Source organism: Ambystoma mexicanum, chromosome 6q (assembly GCF_040938575.1).
Source record: "Ambystoma mexicanum isolate Mex_15411 chromosome 6q, UKY_AmexF1_1, whole genome shotgun sequence".
NCBI lineage: Eukaryota > Metazoa > Chordata > Amphibia > Caudata > Ambystomatidae > Ambystoma > Ambystoma mexicanum.
In genome coordinates, this window is record NC_090937.1 from 1,628,596,138 (window position 1) to 1,628,612,491 (window position 16,354).

The window sequence follows — 16,354 nt, forward strand, 5'->3', positions numbered from 1 at the left end:
TCAGCCTATTAGAGTGAGGTTTCAGGATCTCTCTCATCCTGTAAACCAACATACTGAAGAAGGTGAAACGTGTGGCTGCGCTCCTCACATGCTGAAGCAGCAGCAGCCCTTTCCCTGAAGCAAAGTTCCTTCATTCCTCCCTCCCATAACCCTTAGCAGGGGATTTATGGTAATTGAGTTGAGTTTCCAAACTGGCCCTTCCTTCCTTCCTTCCCATATCTGCCAGCTCGAGAAGGCTTGTTTTGTTGCACCTGGGAAGTAAAGTATCTATTTGCGAGAGAGAGAGAATGAGAGAGAGAGACAGAGAGAGAGAGACAGAGAGAGAAGGGGAAGGGGTGTTGGCAGTTAGGGTGTGAGCTAGAGAAATGAGGCCTGTCTGCAAAAGGCCATGGGATGGGAGTGCGTGGTTGCAGGTTGTTTGGCTTTGTAAGGCCTACTGCCCGCTTCACTCGAAACTGGGTCTAGGGTTGTCGGTTTGTAGGCTGTAAAAGCCCAGAAAAGCTCTTGTTCTCCAACCAGCAGAGTGGCGCAGCGGAAGCGTGCTGGGCCCATAACCCAGAGGTCGATGGATTGAAACCATCCTCTGCTAACTTTTTTCAAATTATGTTTTTGTGTCATGGCATTAGGGCACAAAGAGCTGTAAGTGCCTGGATGCAATGTCATTCCTTGAACTTGCTGCCTCGTTCCACTCTTGCGCTAAATAGGAGAGGGTCCCAGCCCAGCCAACAAAATGTACTGTTCAATCAAACCAAACTTAAAACCAAGCTCCTTTTTTAAGGGGTCCCGGGGAAATGTTGGGCTGACCGGCAAGACCTCATGATGCGAACTGCTTCTGCGTCAAACGCAAGCTTTTTTCATTCCCAGCCAATGACTTATTCTTATTTCTAAGGGCCGCTCCATCAGATAGCCCAGACAGGCAGGCGTTGGTGGTATAGTGGTGAGCATAGCTGCCTTCCAAGCAGTTGACCCGGGTTCGATTCCCGGCACGCAGATCAAATCTTTAAATTGTTCAAAATGCATTTTTTGGAAATCAGACTCATGCTGAAAGCAAAGCTGACACACTTTTCGTGAAAATCAAAACCCCATCCAGGAAAGGTTCTTGCATCCTAGTTTCTGCAACTGTCTATCGGTGAGGGGATTGAAGCGAGCAGGGCTCCTGGCCCCTCCCCGACAAAGCCCTGACGAAGGCCTGACAAAGGCCTATTCGCCTTGCCCTGACGGGCCTTGGTCCCAGCAGGCCACCGAGCACAGCACCTCAGCCTATTAGAGTGAGGTTTCAGGATCTCTCTCATCCTGTAAACCAACATACTGAAGAAGGTGAAACGTGTGGCTGCGCTCCTCACATGCTGAAGCAGCAGCAGCCCTTTCCCTGAAGCAAAGTTCCTTCATTCCTCCCTCCCATAACCCTTAGCAGGGGATTTATGGTAATTGAGTTGAGTTTCCAAACTGGCCCTTCCTTCCTTCCTTCCCATATCTGCCAGCTCGAGAAGGCTTGTTTTGTTGCACCTGGGAAGTAAAGTATCTATTTGCGAGAGAGAGAGAATGAGAGAGAGAGACAGAGAGAGAGAGACAGAGAGAGAAGGGGAAGGGGTGTTGGCAGTTAGGGTGTGAGCTAGAGAAATGAGGCCTGTCTGCAAAAGGCCATGGGATGGGAGTGCGTGGTTGCAGGTTGTTTGGCTTTGTAAGGCCTACTGCCCGCTTCACTCGAAACTGGGTCTAGGGTTGTCGGTTTGTAGGCTGTAAAAGCCCAGAAAAGCTCTTGTTCTCCAACCAGCAGAGTGGCGCAGCGGAAGCGTGCTGGGCCCATAACCCAGAGGTCGATGGATCGAAACCATCCTCTGCTAACTTTTTTCAAATTATGTTTTTGTGTCATGGCATTAGGGCACAAAGAGCTGTAAGTGCCTGGATGCAATGTCATTCCTTGAACTTGCTGCCTCGTTCCACTCTTGCGCTAAATAGGAGAGGGTCCCAGCCCAGCCAACAAAATGTACTGTTCAATCAAACCAAACTTAAAACCAAGCTCCTTTTTTAAGGGGTCCCGGGGAAATGTTGGGCTGACCGGCAAGACCTCATGATGCGAACTGCTTCTGCGTCAAACGCAAGCTTTTTTCATTCCCAGCCAATGACTTATTCTTATTTCTAAGGGCCGCTCCATCAGATAGCCCAGACAGGCAGGCGTTGGTGGTATAGTGGTGAGCATAGCTGCCTTCCAAGCAGTTGACCCGGGTTCTATTCCCGGCCAACGCAGATCAAATCTTTAAATTGTTCAAAATGCATTTTTTGGAAATCAGACTCATGCTGAAAGCAAAGCTGACACACTTTTCGTGAAAATCAAAACCCCATCCAGGAAAGGTTCTTGCATCCTAGTTTCTGCAACTGTCTATCGGTGAGGGGATTGAAGCGAGCAGGGCTCCTGGCCCCTCCCCGACAAAGCCCTGACGAAGGCCTGACAAAGGCCTATTCGCCTTGCCCTGAGGGGCCTTGGTCCCAGCAGGCCACCGAGCACAGCACCTCAGCCTATTAGAGTGAGGTTTCAGGATCTCTCTCATCCTGTAAACCAACATACTGAAGAAGGTGAAACGTGTGGCTGCGCTCCTCACATGCTGAAGCAGCAGCAGCCCTTTCCCTGAAGCAAAGTTCCTTCATTCCTCCCTCCCATAACCCTTAGCAGGGGATTTATGGGAATTGAGTTGAGTTTCCAAACTGGCCCTTCCTTCCTTCCTTCCCATATCTGCCAGCTCGAGAAGGCTTGTTTTGTTGCACCTGGGAAGTAAAGTATCTATTTGCGAGAGAGAGAGAATGAGAGAGAGAGACAGAGAGAGAGAGACAGAGAGAGAAGGGGAAGGGGTGTTGGCAGTTAGGGTGTGAGCTAGAGAAATGAGGCCTGTCTGCAAAAGGCCATGGGATGGGAGTGCGTGGTTGCAGGTTGTTTGGCTTTGTAAGGCCTACTGCCCGCTTCACTCGAAACTGGGTCTAGGGTTGTCGGTTTGTAGGCTGTAAAAGCCCAGAAAAGCTCTTGTTCTCCAACCAGCAGAGTGGCGCAGCGGAAGCGTGCTGGGCCCATAACCCAGAGGTCGATGGATCGAAACCATCCTCTGCTAACTTTTTTCAAATTATGTTTTTGTGTCATGGCATTAGGGCACAAAGAGCTGTAAGTGCCTGGATGCAATGTCATTCCTTGAACTTGCTGCCTCGTTCCACTCTTGCGCTAAATAGGAGAGGGTCCCAGCCCAGCCAACAAAATGTACTGTTCAATCAAACCAAACTTAAAACCAAGCTCCTTTTTTAAGGGGTCCCGGGGAAATGTTGGGCTGACCGGCAAGACCTCATGATGCGAACTGCTTCTGCGTCAAACGCAAGCTTTTTTCATTCCCAGCCAATGACTTATTCTTATTTCTAAGGGCCGCTCCATCAGATAGCCCAGACAGGCAGGCGTTGGTGGTATAGTGGTGAGCATAGCTGCCTTCCAAGCAGTTGACCCGGGTTCGATTCCCGGCCAACGCAGATCAAATCTTTAAATTGTTCAAAATGCATTTTTTGGAAATCAGACTCATGCTGAAAGCAAAGCTGACACACTTTTCGTGAAAATCAAAACCCCATCCAGGAAAGGTTCTTGCATCCTAGTTTCTGCAACTGTCTATCGGTGAGGGGATTGAAGCGAGCAGGGCTCCTGGCCCCTCCCCGACAAAGCCCTGACGAAGGCCTGACAAAGGCCTATTCGCCTTGCCCTGACGGGCCTTGGTCCCAGCAGGCCACCGAGCACAGCACCTCAGCCTATTAGAGTGAGGTTTCAGGATCTCTCTCATCCTGTAAACCAACATACTGAAGAAGGTGAAACGTGTGGCTGCGCTCCTCACATGCTGAAGCAGCAGCAGCCCTTTCCCTGAAGCAAAGTTCCTTCATTCCTCCCTCCCATAACCCTTAGCAGGGGATTTATGGTAATTGAGTTGAGTTTCCAAACTGGCCCTTCCTTCCTTCCTTCCCATATCTGCCAGCTCGAGAAGGCTTGTTTTGTTGCACCTGGGAAGTAAAGTATCTATTTGCGAGAGAGAGAGAATGAGAGAGAGAGACAGAGAGAGAGAGACAGAGAGAGAAGGGGAAGGGGTGTTGGCAGTTAGGGTGTGAGCTAGAGAAATGAGGCCTGTCTGCAAAAGGCCATGGGATGGGAGTGCGTGGTTGCAGGTTGTTTGGCTTTGTAAGGCCTACTGCCCGCTTCACTCGAAACTGGGTCTAGGGTTGTCGGTTTGTAGGCTGTAAAAGCCCAGAAAAGCTCTTGTTCTCCAACCAGCAGAGTGGCGCAGCGGAAGCGTGCTGGGCCCATAACCCAGAGGTCGATGGATCGAAACCATCCTCTGCTAACTTTTTTCAAATTATGTTTTTGTGTCATGGCATTAGGGCACAAAGAGCTGTAAGTGCCTGGATGCAATGTCATTCCTTGAACTTGCTGCCTCGTTCCACTCTTGCGCTAAATAGGAGAGGGTCCCAGCCCAGCCAACAAAATGTACTGTTCAATCAAACCAAACTTAAAACCAAGCTCCTTTTTTAAGGGGTCCCGGGGAAATGTTGGGCTGACCGGCAAGACCTCATGATGCGAACTGCTTCTGCGTCAAACGCAAGCTTTTTTCATTCCCAGCCAATGACTTATTCTTATTTCTAAGGGCCGCTCCATCAGATAGCCCAGACAGGCAGGCGTTGGTGGTATAGTGGTGAGCATAGCTGCCTTCCAAGCAGTTGACCCGGGTTCTATTCCCGGCCAACGCAGATCAAATCTTTAAATTGTTCAAAATGCATTTTTTGGAAATCAGACTCATGCTGAAAGCAAAGCTGACACACTTTTCGTGAAAATCAAAACCCCATCCAGGAAAGGTTCTTGCATCCTAGTTTCTGCAACTGTCTATCGGTGAGGGGATTGAAGCGAGCAGGGCTCCTGGCCCCTCCCCGACAAAGCCCTGACGAAGGCCTGACAAAGGCCTATTCGCCTTGCCCTGACGGGCCTTGGTCCCAGCAGGCCACCGAGCACAGCACCTCAGCCTATTAGAGTGAGGTTTCAGGATCTCTCTCATCCTGTAAACCAACATACTGAAGAAGGTGAAACGTGTGGCTGCGCTCCTCACATGCTGAAGCAGCAGCAGCCCTTTCCCTGAAGCAAAGTTCCTTCATTCCTCCCTCCCATAACCCTTAGCAGGGGATTTATGGTAATTGAGTTGAGTTTCCAAACTGGCCCTTCCTTCCTTCCTTCCCATATCTGCCAGCTCGAGAAGGCTTGTTTTGTTGCACCTGGGAAGTAAAGTATCTATTTGCGAGAGAGAGAGAATGAGAGAGAGAGACAGAGAGAGAGAGACAGAGAGAGAAGGGGAAGGGGTGTTGGCAGTTAGGGTGTGAGCTAGAGAAATGAGGCCTGTCTGCAAAAGGCCATGGGATGGGAGTGCGTGGTTGCAGGTTGTTTGGCTTTGTAAGGCCTACTGCCCGCTTCACTCGAAACTGGGTCTAGGGTTGTCGGTTTGTAGGCTGTAAAAGCCCAGAAAAGCTCTTGTTCTCCAACCAGCAGAGTGGCGCAGCGGAAGCGTGCTGGGCCCATAACCCAGAGGTCGATGGATCGAAACCATCCTCTGCTAACTTTTTTCAAATTATGTTTTTGTGTCATGGCATTAGGGCACAAAGAGCTGTAAGTGCCTGGATGCAATGTCATTCCTTGAACTTGCTGCCTCGTTCCACTCTTGCGCTAAATAGGAGAGGGTCCCAGCCCAGCCAACAAAATGTACTGTTCAATCAAACCAAACTTAAAACCAAGCTCCTTTTTTAAGGGGTCCCGGGGAAATGTTGGGCTGACCGGCAAGACCTCATGATGCGAACTGCTTCTGCGTCAAACGCAAGCTTTTTTCATTCCCAGCCAATGACTTATTCTTATTTCTAAGGGCCGCTCCATCAGATAGCCCAGACAGGCAGGCGTTGGTGGTATAGTGGTGAGCATAGCTGCCTTCCAAGCAGTTGACCCGGGTTCGATTCCCGGCCAACGCAGATCAAATCTTTAAATTGTTCAAAATGCATTTTTTGGAAATCAGACTCATGCTGAAAGCAAAGCTGACACACTTTTCGTGAAAATCAAAACCCCATCCAGGAAAGGTTCTTGCATCCTAGTTTCTGCAACTGTCTATCGGTGAGGGGATTGAAGCGAGCAGGGCTCCTGGCCCCTCCCCGACAAAGCCCTGACGAAGGCCTGACAAAGGCCTATTCGCCTTGCCCTGACGGGCCTTGGTCCCAGCAGGCCACCGAGCACAGCACCTCAGCCTATTAGAGTGAGGTTTCAGGATCTCTCTCATCCTGTAAACCAACATACTGAAGAAGGTGAAACGTGTGGCTGCGCTCCTCACATGCTGAAGCAGCAGCAGCCCTTTCCCTGAAGCAAAGTTCCTTCATTCCTCCCTCCCATAACCCTTAGCAGGGGATTTATGGTAATTGAGTTGAGTTTCCAAACTGGCCATTCCTTCCTTCCTTCCCATATCTGCCAGCTCGAGAAGGCTTGTTTTGTTGCACCTGGGAAGTAAAGTATCTATTTGCGAGAGAGAGAGAATGAGAGAGAGAGACAGAGAGAGAGAGACAGAGAGAGAAGGGGAAGGGGTGTTGGCAGTTAGGGTGTGAGCTAGAGAAATGAGGCCTGTCTGCAAAAGGCCATGGGATGGGAGTGCGTGGTTGCAGGTTGTTTGGCTTTGTAAGGCCTACTGCCCGCTTCACTCGAAACTGGGTCTAGGGTTGTCGGTTTGTAGGCTGTAAAAGCCCAGAAAAGCTCTTGTTCTCCAACCAGCAGAGTGGCGCAGCGGAAGCGTGCTGGGCCCATAACCCAGAGGTCGATGGATCGAAACCATCCTCTGCTAACTTTTTTCAAATTATGTTTTTGTGTCATGGCATTAGGGCACAAAGAGCTGTAAGTGCCTGGATGCAATGTCATTCCTTGAACTTGCTGCCTCGTTCCACTCTTGCGCTAAATAGGAGAGGGTCCCAGCCCAGCCAACAAAATGTACTGTTCAATCAAACCAAACTTAAAACCAAGCTCCTTTTTTAAGGGGTCCCGGGGAAATGTTGGGCTGACCGGCAAGACCTCATGATGCGAACTGCTTCTGCGTCAAACGCAAGCTTTTTTCATTCCCAGCCAATGACTTATTCTTATTTCTAAGGGCCGCTCCATCAGATAGCCCAGACAGGCAGGCGTTGGTGGTATAGTGGTGAGCATAGCTGCCTTCCAAGCAGTTGACCCGGGTTCTATTCCCGGCCAACGCAGATCAAATCTTTAAATTGTTCAAAATGCATTTTTTGGAAATCAGACTCATGCTGAAAGCAAAGCTGACACACTTTTCGTGAAAATCAAAACCCCATCCAGGAAAGGTTCTTGCATCCTAGTTTCTGCAACTGTCTATCGGTGAGGGGATTGAAGCGAGCAGGGCTCCTGGCCCCTCCCCGACAAAGCCCTGACGAAGGCCTGACAAAGGCCTATTCGCCTTGCCCTGACGGGCCTTGGTCCCAGCAGGCCACCGAGCACAGCACCTCAGCCTATTAGAGTGAGGTTTCAGGATCTCTCTCATCCTGTAAACCAACATACTGAAGAAGGTGAAACGTGTGGCTGCGCTCCTCACATGCTGAAGCAGCAGCAGCCCTTTCCCTGAAGCAAAGTTCCTTCATTCCTCCCTCCCATAACCCTTAGCAGGGGATTTATGGTAATTGAGTTGAGTTTCCAAACTGGCCCTTCCTTCCTTCCTTCCCATATCTGCCAGCTCGAGAAGGCTTGTTTTGTTGCACCTGGGAAGTAAAGTATCTATTTGCGAGAGAGAGAGAATGAGAGAGAGAGACAGAGAGAGAGAGACAGAGAGAGAAGGGGAAGGGGTGTTGGCAGTTAGGGTGTGAGCTAGAGAAATGAGGCCTGTCTGCAAAAGGCCATGGGATGGGAGTGCGTGGTTGCAGGTTGTTTGGCTTTGTAAGGCCTACTGCCCGCTTCACTCGAAACTGGGTCTAGGGTTGTCGGTTTGTAGGCTGTAAAAGCCCAGAAAAGCTCTTGTTCTCCAACCAGCAGAGTGGCGCAGCGGAAGCGTGCTGGGCCCATAACCCAGAGGTCGATGGATTGAAACCATCCTCTGCTAACTTTTTTCAAATTATGTTTTTGTGTCATGGCATTAGGGCACAAAGAGCTGTAAGTGCCTGGATGCAATGTCATTCCTTGAACTTGCTGCCTCGTTCCACTCTTGCGCTAAATAGGAGAGGGTCCCAGCCCAGCCAACAAAATGTACTGTTCAATCAAACCAAACTTAAAACCAAGCTCCTTTTTTAAGGGGTCCCGGGGAAATGTTGGGCTGACCGGCAAGACCTCATGATGCGAACTGCTTCTGCGTCAAACGCAAGCTTTTTTCATTCCCAGCCAATGACTTATTCTTATTTCTACGGGCCGCTCCATCAGATAGCCCAGACAGGCGGGCGTTGGTGGTATAGTGGTGAGCATAGCTGCCTTCCAAGCAGTTGACCCGGGTTCGATTCCCGGCACGCAGATCAAATCTTTAAATTGTTCAAAATGCATTTTTTGGAAATCAGACTCATGCTGAAAGCAAAGCTGACACACTTTTCGTGAAAATCAAAACCCCATCCAGGAAAGGTTCTTGCATCCTAGTTTCTGCAACTGTCTATCGGTGAGGGGATTGAAGCGAGCAGGGCTCCTGGCCCCTCCCCGACAAAGCCCTGACGAAGGCCTGACAAAGGCCTATTCGCCTTGCCCTGACGGGCCTTGGTCCCAGCAGGCCACCGAGCACAGCACCTCAGCCTATTAGAGTGAGGTTTCAGGATCTCTCTCATCCTGTAAACCAACATACTGAAGAAGGTGAAACGTGTGGCTGCGCTCCTCACATGCTGAAGCAGCAGCAGCCCTTTCCCTGAAGCAAAGTTCCTTCATTCCTCCCTCCCATAACCCTTAGCAGGGGATTTATGGTAATTGAGTTGAGTTTCCAAACTGGCCCTTCCTTCCTTCCTTCCCATATCTGCCAGCTCGAGAAGGCTTGTTTTGTTGCACCTGGGAAGTAAAGTATCTATTTGCGAGAGAGAGAGAATGAGAGAGAGAGACAGAGAGAGAGAGACAGAGAGAGAAGGGGAAGGGGTGTTGGCAGTTAGGGTGTGAGCTAGAGAAATGAGGCCTGTCTGCAAAAGGCCATGGGATGGGAGTGCGTGGTTGCAGGTTGTTTGGCTTTGTAAGGCCTACTGCCCGCTTCACTCGAAACTGGGTCTAGGGTTGTCGGTTTGTAGGCTGTAAAAGCCCAGAAAAGCTCTTGTTCTCCAACCAGCAGAGTGGCGCAGCGGAAGCGTGCTGGGCCCATAACCCAGAGGTCGATGGATCGAAACCATCCTCTGCTAACTTTTTTCAAATTATGTTTTTGTGTCATGGCATTAGGGCACAAAGAGCTGTAAGTGCCTGGATGCAATGTCATTCCTTGAACTTGCTGCCTCGTTCCACTCTTGCGCTAAATAGGAGAGGGTCCCAGCCCAGCCAACAAAATGTACTGTTCAATCAAACCAAACTTAAAACCAAGCTCCTTTTTTAAGGGGTCCCGGGGAAATGTTGGGCTGACCGGCAAGACCTCATGATGCGAACTGCTTCTGCGTCAAACGCAAGCTTTTTTCATTCCCAGCCAATGACTTATTCTTATTTCTAAGGGCCGCTCCATCAGATAGCCCAGACAGGCAGGCGTTGGTGGTATAGTGGTGAGCATAGCTGCCTTCCAAGCAGTTGACCCGGGTTCTATTCCCGGCCAACGCAGATCAAATCTTTAAATTGTTCAAAATGCATTTTTTGGAAATCAGACTCATGCTGAAAGCAAAGCTGACACACTTTTCGTGAAAATCAAAACCCCATCCAGGAAAGGTTCTTGCATCCTAGTTTCTGCAACTGTCTATCGGTGAGGGGATTGAAGCGAGCAGGGCTCCTGGCCCCTCCCCGACAAAGCCCTGACGAAGGCCTGACAAAGGCCTATTCGCCTTGCCCTGAGGGGCCTTGGTCCCAGCAGGCCACCGAGCACAGCACCTCAGCCTATTAGAGTGAGGTTTCAGGATCTCTCTCATCCTGTAAACCAACATACTGAAGAAGGTGAAACGTGTGGCTGCGCTCCTCACATGCTGAAGCAGCAGCAGCCCTTTCCCTGAAGCAAAGTTCCTTCATTCCTCCCTCCCATAACCCTTAGCAGGGGATTTATGGTAATTGAGTTGAGTTTCCAAACTGGCCCTTCCTTCCTTCCTTCCCATATCTGCCAGCTCGAGAAGGCTTGTTTTGTTGCACCTGGGAAGTAAAGTATCTATTTGCGAGAGAGAGAGAATGAGAGAGAGAGACAGAGAGAGAGAGACAGAGAGAGAAGGGGAAGGGGTGTTGGCAGTTAGGGTGTGAGCTAGAGAAATGAGGCCTGTCTGCAAAAGGCCATGGGATGGGAGTGCGTGGTTGCAGGTTGTTTGGCTTTGTAAGGCCTACTGCCCGCTTCACTCGAAACTGGGTCTAGGGTTGTCGGTTTGTAGGCTGTAAAAGCCCAGAAAAGCTCTTGTTCTCCAACCAGCAGAGTGGCGCAGCGGAAGCGTGCTGGGCCCATAACCCAGAGGTCGATGGATCGAAACCATCCTCTGCTAACTTTTTTCAAATTATGTTTTTGTGTCATGGCATTAGGGCACAAAGAGCTGTAAGTGCCTGGATGCAATGTCATTCCTTGAACTTGCTGCCTCGTTCCACTCTTGCGCTAAATAGGAGAGGGTCCCAGCCCAGCCAACAAAATGTACTGTTCAATCAAACCAAACTTAAAACCAAGCTCCTTTTTTAAGGGGTCCCGGGGAAATGTTGGGCTGACCGGCAAGACCTCATGATGCGAACTGCTTCTGCGTCAAACGCAAGCTTTTTTCATTCCCAGCCAATGACTTATTCTTATTTCTAAGGGCCGCTCCATCAGATAGCCCAGACAGGCAGGCGTTGGTGGTATAGTGGTGAGCATAGCTGCCTTCCAAGCAGTTGACCCGGGTTCGATTCCCGGCCAACGCAGATCAAATCTTTAAATTGTTCAAAATGCATTTTTTGGAAATCAGACTCATGCTGAAAGCAAAGCTGACACACTTTTCGTGAAAATCAAAACCCCATCCAGGAAAGGTTCTTGCATCCTAGTTTCTGCAACTGTCTATCGGTGAGGGGATTGAAGCGAGCAGGGCTCCTGGCCCCTCCCCGACAAAGCCCTGACGAAGGCCTGACAAAGGCCTATTCGCCTTGCCCTGACGGGCCTTGGTCCCAGCAGGCCACCGAGCACAGCACCTCAGCCTATTAGAGTGAGGTTTCAGGATCTCTCTCATCCTGTAAACCAACATACTGAAGAAGGTGAAACGTGTGGCTGCGCTCCTCACATGCTGAAGCAGCAGCAGCCCTTTCCCTGAAGCAAAGTTCCTTCATTCCTCCCTCCCATAACCCTTAGCAGGGGATTTATGGTAATTGAGTTGAGTTTCCAAACTGGCCCTTCCTTCCTTCCTTCCCATATCTGCCAGCTCGAGAAGGCTTGTTTTGTTGCACCTGGGAAGTAAAGTATCTATTTGCGAGAGAGAGAGAATGAGAGAGAGAGACAGAGAGAGAGAGACAGAGAGAGAAGGGGAAGGGGTGTTGGCAGTTAGGGTGTGAGCTAGAGAAATGAGGCCTGTCTGCAAAAGGCCATGGGATGGGAGTGCGTGGTTGCAGGTTGTTTGGCTTTGTAAGGCCTACTGCCCGCTTCACTCGAAACTGGGTCTAGGGTTGTCGGTTTGTAGGCTGTAAAAGCCCAGAAAAGCTCTTGTTCTCCAACCAGCAGAGTGGCGCAGCGGAAGCGTGCTGGGCCCATAACCCAGAGGTCGATGGATCGAAACCATCCTCTGCTAACTTTTTTCAAATTATGTTTTTGTGTCATGGCATTAGGGCACAAAGAGCTGTAAGTGCCTGGATGCAATGTCATTCCTTGAACTTGCTGCCTCGTTCCACTCTTGCGCTAAATAGGAGAGGGTCCCAGCCCAGCCAACAAAATGTACTGTTCAATCAAACCAAACTTAAAACCAAGCTCCTTTTTTAAGGGGTCCCGGGGAAATGTTGGGCTGACCGGCAAGACCTCATGATGCGAACTGCTTCTGCGTCAAACGCAAGCTTTTTTCATTCCCAGCCAATGACTTATTCTTATTTCTAAGGGCCGCTCCATCAGATAGCCCAGACAGGCAGGCGTTGGTGGTATAGTGGTGAGCATAGCTGCCTTCCAAGCAGTTGACCCGGGTTCTATTCCCGGCCAACGCAGATCAAATCTTTAAATTGTTCAAAATGCATTTTTTGGAAATCAGACTCATGCTGAAAGCAAAGCTGACACACTTTTCGTGAAAATCAAAACCCCATCCAGGAAAGGTTCTTGCATCCTAGTTTCTGCAACTGTCTATCGGTGAGGGGATTGAAGCGAGCAGGGCTCCTGGCCCCTCCCCGACAAAGCCCTGACGAAGGCCTGACAAAGGCCTATTCGCCTTGCCCTGACGGGCCTTGGTCCCAGCAGGCCACCGAGCACAGCACCTCAGCCTATTAGAGTGAGGTTTCAGGATCTCTCTCATCCTGTAAACCAACATACTGAAGAAGGTGAAACGTGTGGCTGCGCTCCTCACATGCTGAAGCAGCAGCAGCCCTTTCCCTGAAGCAAAGTTCCTTCATTCCTCCCTCCCATAACCCTTAGCAGGGGATTTATGGTAATTGAGTTGAGTTTCCAAACTGGCCCTTCCTTCCTTCCTTCCCATATCTGCCAGCTCGAGAAGGCTTGTTTTGTTGCACCTGGGAAGTAAAGTATCTATTTGCGAGAGAGAGAGAATGAGAGAGAGAGACAGAGAGAGAGAGACAGAGAGAGAAGGGGAAGGGGTGTTGGCAGTTAGGGTGTGAGCTAGAGAAATGAGGCCTGTCTGCAAAAGGCCATGGGATGGGAGTGCGTGGTTGCAGGTTGTTTGGCTTTGTAAGGCCTACTGCCCGCTTCACTCGAAACTGGGTCTAGGGTTGTCGGTTTGTAGGCTGTAAAAGCCCAGAAAAGCTCTTGTTCTCCAACCAGCAGAGTGGCGCAGCGGAAGCGTGCTGGGCCCATAACCCAGAGGTCGATGGATCGAAACCATCCTCTGCTAACTTTTTTCAAATTATGTTTTTGTGTCATGGCATTAGGGCACAAAGAGCTGTAAGTGCCTGGATGCAATGTCATTCCTTGAACTTGCTGCCTCGTTCCACTCTTGCGCTAAATAGGAGAGGGTCCCAGCCCAGCCAACAAAATGTACTGTTCAATCAAACCAAACTTAAAACCAAGCTCCTTTTTTAAGGGGTCCCGGGGAAATGTTGGGCTGACCGGCAAGACCTCATGATGCGAACTGCTTCTGCGTCAAACGCAAGCTTTTTTCATTCCCAGCCAATGACTTATTCTTATTTCTAAGGGCCGCTCCATCAGATAGCCCAGACAGGCAGGCGTTGGTGGTATAGTGGTGAGCATAGCTGCCTTCCAAGCAGTTGACCCGGGTTCGATTCCCGGCCAACGCAGATCAAATCTTTAAATTGTTCAAAATGCATTTTTTGGAAATCAGACTCATGCTGAAAGCAAAGCTGACACACTTTTCGTGAAAATCAAAACCCCATCCAGGAAAGGTTCTTGCATCCTAGTTTCTGCAACTGTCTATCGGTGAGGGGATTGAAGCGAGCAGGGCTCCTGGCCCCTCCCCGACAAAGCCCTGACGAAGGCCTGACAAAGGCCTATTCGCCTTGCCCTGACGGGCCTTGGTCCCAGCAGGCCACCGAGCACAGCACCTCAGCCTATTAGAGTGAGGTTTCAGGATCTCTCTCATCCTGTAAACCAACATACTGAAGAAGGTGAAACGTGTGGCTGCGCTCCTCACATGCTGAAGCAGCAGCAGCCCTTTCCCTGAAGCAAAGTTCCTTCATTCCTCCCTCCCATAACCCTTAGCAGGGGATTTATGGTAATTGAGTTGAGTTTCCAAACTGGCCATTCCTTCCTTCCTTCCCATATCTGCCAGCTCGAGAAGGCTTGTTTTGTTGCACCTGGGAAGTAAAGTATCTATTTGCGAGAGAGAGAGAATGAGAGAGAGAGACAGAGAGAGAGAGACAGAGAGAGAAGGGGAAGGGGTGTTGGCAGTTAGGGTGTGAGCTAGAGAAATGAGGCCTGTCTGCAAAAGGCCATGGGATGGGAGTGCGTGGTTGCAGGTTGTTTGGCTTTGTAAGGCCTACTGCCCGCTTCACTCGAAACTGGGTCTAGGGTTGTCGGTTTGTAGGCTGTAAAAGCCCAGAAAAGCTCTTGTTCTCCAACCAGCAGAGTGGCGCAGCGGAAGCGTGCTGGGCCCATAACCCAGAGGTCAATGGATCGAAACCATCCTCTGCTAACTTTTTTCAAATTATGTTTTTGTGTCATGGCATTAGGGCACAAAGAGCTGTAAGTGCCTGGATGCAATGTCATTCCTTGAACTTGCTGCCTCGTTCCACTCTTGCGCTAAATAGGAGAGGGTCCCAGCCCAGCCAACAAAATGTACTGTTCAATCAAACCAAACTTAAAACCAAGCTCCTTTTTTAAGGGGTCCCGGGGAAATGTTGGGCTGACCGGCAAGACCTCATGATGCGAACTGCTTCTGCGTCAAACGCAAGCTTTTTTCATTCCCAGCCAATGACTTATTCTTATTTCTAAGGGCCGCTCCATCAGATAGCCCAGACAGGCAGGCGTTGGTGGTATAGTGGTGAGCATAGCTGCCTTCCAAGCAGTTGACCCGGGTTCGATTCCCGGCCAACGCAGATCAAATCTTTAAATTGTTCAAAATGCATTTTTTGGAAATCAGACTCATGCTGAAAGCAAAGCTGACACACTTTTCGTGAAAATCAAAACCCCATCCAGGAAAGGTTCTTGCATCCTAGTTTCTGCAACTGTCTATCGGTGAGGGGATTGAAGCGAGCAGGGCTCCTGGCCCCTCCCCGACAAAGCCCTGACGAAGGCCTGACAAAGGCCTATTCGCCTTGCCCTGACGGGCCTTGGTCCCAGCAGGCCACCGAGCACAGCACCTCAGCCTATTAGAGTGAGGTTTCAGGATCTCTCTCATCCTGTAAACCAACATACTGAAGAAGGTGAAACGTGTGGCTGCGCTCCTCACATGCTGAAGCAGCAGCAGCCCTTTCCCTGAAGCAAAGTTCCTTCATTCCTCCCTCCCATAACCCTTAGCAGGGGATTTATGGTAATTGAGTTGAGTTTCCAAACTGGCCCTTCCTTCCTTCCTTCCCATATCTGCCAGCTCGAGAAGGCTTGTTTTGTTGCACCTGGGAAGTAAAGTATCTATTTGCGAGAGAGAGAGAATGAGAGAGAGAGACAGAGAGAGAGAGACAGAGAGAGAAGGGGAAGGGGTGTTGGCAGTTAGGGTGTGAGCTAGAGAAATGAGGCCTGTCTGCAAAAGGCCATGGGATGGAAGTGCGTGGTTGCAGGTTGTTTGGCTTTGTAAGGCCTACTGCCCGCTTCACTCGAAACTGGGTCTAGGGTTGTCGGTTTGTAGGCTGTAAAAGCCCAGAAAAGCTCTTGTTCTCCAACCAGCAGAGTGGCGCAGCGGAAGCGTGCTGGGCCCATAACCCAGAGGTAGATGGATCGAAACCATCCTCTGCTAACTTTTTTCAAATTATGTTTTTGTGTCATGGCATTAGGGTACAAAGAGCTGTAAGTGCCTGGATGCAATGTCATTCCTTGAACTTGCTGCCTCGTTCCACTCTTGCGCTAAATAGGAGAGGGTCCCAGCCCAGCCAACAAAATGTACTGTTCAATCAAACCAAACTTAAAACCAAGCTCCTTTTTTAAGGGGTCCCGGGGAAATGTTGGGCTGACCGGCAAGACCTCATGATGCGAACTGCTTCTGCGTCAAACGCAAGCTTTTTTCATTCCCAGCCAATGACTTATTCTTATTTCTAAGGGCCGCTCCATCAGATAGCCCAGACAGGCAGGCGTTGGTGGTATAGTGGTGAGCATAGCTGCCTTCCAAGCAGTTGACCCGGGTTCGATTCCCGGCCAACGCAGATCAAATCTTTAAATTGTTCAAAATGCATTTTTTGGAAATCAGACTCATGCTGAAAGCAAAGCTGACACACTTTTCGTGAAAATCAAAACCCCATCCAGGAAAGGTTCTTGCATCCTAGTTTCTGCAACTGTCTATCGGTGAGGGGATTGAAGCGAGCAGGGCTCCTGGCCCCTCCCCGACAAAGCCCTGACGAAGGCCTGACAAAGGCCTATTCGCCTTGCCCTGACGGGCCTTGGTCCCAGCAGGCCACCGAGCACAGCACCTCAGCCTATTAGAGTGA

At 50.0% G+C, this 16,354-nt stretch overlaps 6 non-coding genes across 6 annotated transcripts; all 6 read left to right on the forward strand.

Moving 5' to 3' along the window:
• Nucleotides 1-3,432: 3,432 nt before the first annotated feature.
• Nucleotides 3,433-3,504, forward strand: TRNAG-UCC (transfer RNA glycine (anticodon UCC)). Its single transcript has one exon. It is a non-coding gene; the product is annotated as a tRNA-Gly (tRNA).
• A 2,442-nt stretch (nucleotides 3,505-5,946) lies between these two features.
• Nucleotides 5,947-6,018, forward strand: TRNAG-UCC (transfer RNA glycine (anticodon UCC)). The gene has a single exon. It is a non-coding gene; the product is annotated as a tRNA-Gly (tRNA).
• A 4,954-nt stretch (nucleotides 6,019-10,972) lies between these two features.
• TRNAG-UCC (transfer RNA glycine (anticodon UCC)) lies at nucleotides 10,973-11,044 on the forward strand. The gene has a single exon. It is a non-coding gene; the product is annotated as a tRNA-Gly (tRNA).
• A 2,442-nt stretch (nucleotides 11,045-13,486) lies between these two features.
• Nucleotides 13,487-13,558, forward strand: TRNAG-UCC (transfer RNA glycine (anticodon UCC)). The gene has a single exon. It is a non-coding gene; the product is annotated as a tRNA-Gly (tRNA).
• A 1,185-nt stretch (nucleotides 13,559-14,743) lies between these two features.
• Nucleotides 14,744-14,815, forward strand: TRNAG-UCC (transfer RNA glycine (anticodon UCC)). Its single transcript has one exon. It is a non-coding gene; the product is annotated as a tRNA-Gly (tRNA).
• A 1,185-nt stretch (nucleotides 14,816-16,000) lies between these two features.
• Nucleotides 16,001-16,072, forward strand: TRNAG-UCC (transfer RNA glycine (anticodon UCC)). Its single transcript has one exon. It is a non-coding gene; the product is annotated as a tRNA-Gly (tRNA).
• Nucleotides 16,073-16,354: the final 282 nt, after the last annotated feature.